Source organism: Elephantulus edwardii, unplaced genomic scaffold, assembly GCF_000299155.1.
Source record: "Elephantulus edwardii isolate Elephantulus edwardi_28Jun2011 unplaced genomic scaffold, EleEdw1.0 scaffold00094, whole genome shotgun sequence".
NCBI lineage: Eukaryota > Metazoa > Chordata > Mammalia > Macroscelidea > Macroscelididae > Elephantulus > Elephantulus edwardii.
The window spans coordinates 5,157,352-5,160,668 of record NW_006399844.1 but is presented as its reverse complement, the minus strand read 5'-3'; positions in this window follow the sequence as shown (position 1 = coordinate 5,160,668).

Below are 3,317 nucleotides of genomic sequence, written 5' to 3'. Positions count from 1 at the left end.
ACACCTACCCCCAATACCCCCATCACTGAATCAATCCATCTCATCAGGGGTCTTTCTCTCCTGCGCTGTCCTTCCACCCTCCCAAGCATGACGTCCCACTCTAAGGACTTGGTCCCACCTTGCAACATGTCCAATGTCAGGGGAAGCTTTAGAATCCTTGCCTCCAAGGAGCAGCCTGGTCTCACCCTCTCTAGGACGAACCTGTTTGTTCTCTTAGCAGTCCATAGTATATTCAATACTCTTCTCTAGTGCCATAGCTCAAAGGCATCAATTCTCCTTCTATCATCCCTAGTCATTGTCCAGCTTTCTGATGCATACATAGCAAGTGATTGCAAAGACTATGGCCTGGACCAGGCAGACCTAAGTCTCCGGCCTGACATCGTTGCTCTCCAGTACTTTGGAGAGGTCTCTGACAATACAATTTGTCTTTTAAATTTCTGGATGCTGGTACCAAGAGCATTGATTTGTGGAGCCAAGCAAACTAAAGCTGTTAACAATCTAAATCTCTTCACCCTTTATCATGATAGTAATGATTCTTTTAAAATAATAATTACATGTCCCTTTACAGCAGGCAAAGAGCCTGTGATGGAGAGCAGCAGGTTTACCACCCCCTAATTGATTGAAAACCCAGGAGAAAGATGGTTTGCTCACTTTCACACAGCTGCAGCCAGGAGGAGGGCTCCAATTCCAGGCTACACCACAGCAAGCTGCCAAGTGCCTGAAGATCGCTTCTCCACTGGGTAAAACAGCAATTTCTCCCCACCAGTTCGCTCCCCTCTCCGAAAAGAAAAAGGGGGGAAATAATACAGCAATTTCTATCTTCTTGCCCTAAGGGTATTGGTGGCTTTGTGGTAGAACGTTTAGATTTCATGCAGGAGGCCTGGGTTCAGTTCCTAGTGAATGTACCCCACCCACAGCCACTGATTAATCAATTAGAGGTGGTATGTGGCTGTGAGACTGAACAGGTTTTACCAGCACTTCTAGACTATGTTCTACCTCTGAAAACCAGCAAATGAAACCCAACAGACGATGCTAGTCCAATCAATCCCATGACCACATTACTTGACCTAAAAACGTTTTTTTAACTTCTAGATATAGCCCTCCCTAACTCCCAGGCTTATAAGAATTTCTCAATTTGATGAGCAAGCCTCTTTCATCTTGCCCTTCATCATTAAAGGATTTGCATTATGCTCCACCCTTCTTGTTGTTGTTAGGTGCCATCATGTCAAGTACAACCTATAGTGGCCCTATAAACAACAGACCTGAACCCTGTCCTGTCCTGTGCCGTCCTCATCATCCCTGACACACTTGAGCCCACTGCTGCAGTCACTGTGTCAATTCATCATGTTGAGGGTCTTCTTTCTTTCACTGACCATCTTTCCAAGCATGATGTCCTTTTCCAAGGAACAGCCTCTCCTAAACACCATGTCCAAAGCCTGAGAGACAAAGCTTTGCCATCTTTACTTTCAATGAATACTCTGGCTGTCCTTTTTCCAAAACATACCTGTTTGTTCTTTTGGTTGTCCATGGGATATTCACCACTCTTCTCCAGCATCACAACTCAAAAACATCAATCCTTCTATCATCTTTATTCATTGTCTGGCTCTCTGATGTATAGAATGTGACTGAAAAGACCATGGTCTGGGTCAGGCACACCTTGGTCTTCAACCTGACATCATTGCTCTTAAGTATTTTGGAGAGGTCTCTGACAGCAGACTTGCCCAAATATAATACATTTCCTGGTCTCCCATCCTAGTCTCTATCTTTCCAGGCTGAAGAATTCTAACTGTTGAGCTGGGCTTCAGGATAAAAGATCATCATCATTCCAGGTCTGACCTCTTTCTCACTCTCTTTCATCTTTCATGGAATGCAGAGGCCATATCAACAGAAATCACAGGGACTTCCATTTTGAGGTGCCTTCTTCATTGATAAGGGGCCCATTTATATATTCAAACCAAAAGCCAGAGGGGCAGCAATTTGCCAAGGTCACACATGATGTTATCCCAAAAAGCCTAAAGAAAAACAATTCCAATTGGCAAGCCCAGCACCCCTGAGAGTTTGTGTGCAGTGTTCACAGTGGGCTCTGGGTAAGAGTCAAGAAAGACTCAGTGACAAGGGCCGAGGAAGTCATGGCAAACTGGCCTAAAACAATAAGAAGGATTTCCTTACTTCCATAACTGGAAGCTGTAAAGCTGATGAGCTGCTGGATTGGTTTCTAGGGACTCACCAAAACAATCATGGGTGGTCCCTAATACCCACACAGGTTGCAGTGCGGTTGAAATGGTGGCATAAAAAAAATCTATCCACATATCTTGGCTGTTGTTGCTGTGTTGGGTACCGTCAAATCAGAACTGGCCCATAGATGACCCTACAGCAGATTTTCAGAGGTCGTTATCAAACAGGAGGAGATTACCCATTCTTCTCCCTCTGGGCAGCTGATGGATTCAAACCGTGTGCCTTCCAGGTTGCAGCACAGCTTCTTGCCACACTAGTCCACCAAGTGCTGACTACTAGAATTTAATGTGACCTTCTTGTGTACCACCGTCAAGTCGTAACCTGATAGCCGACCCTCTGGCAGGTTTTCAGAGGTGGTTAATTGCACGGGAGGAGACTGTACATCTTTCTCCTGCAGAGCAGCTGGTGGATTCGAACGAATGTCTTCAGGGTTACAACGCAGCTTCTTACCACTAAGCCACCAGAACTCCCTGTGACATTTGAAGATGTAATTAAAGATCTTAAGATGAAATCAAAATTATCTGATGAAAAGTGTCCTTATAGGAGACAGAGGAAGACACAGAGGTAGAGGAGAAGGTCATGTGAAGATAGAGGCAAAGATTGGAGCGATGTGGCTAAGAAATACACCTGCCAGAAGAGGTAAGGAAGGATCCTCCCCTGGAACCTCCAGAGAGGCCACAGCCCTGCTAATCCCTTCAGTTCTGCCCAGTGGTGCTGATTTTTAACGAATGATCTTTAACTCTGTGAGTATAAATTACTGTTATTTTTTTTTTACTTTTTTTTTACTGTTATTTTTAATCACCACATTGATGGTAATTTGTTACGGCAGACCCAGGAAATTAATACAGAGGATTGTTAACTAATAGAGTTAACAATAATGCTGGTTAACTTAAGTCTGAACCCATGCCGCCTACCTCCCACATCCAAGGATGCAGTTAGCTTTTCCCAAAGCCCAGGAGCTGTAATCACCAAGGGAAGTGGAATGAGTGTGGGGGAGGCACCTACCGTGTCCACTCCAGGCAACTCGTGTAAGAAAGTTACCTTTTTCTGGACAAGAAAGAGCATGCAGGGGGTGGCGGGGG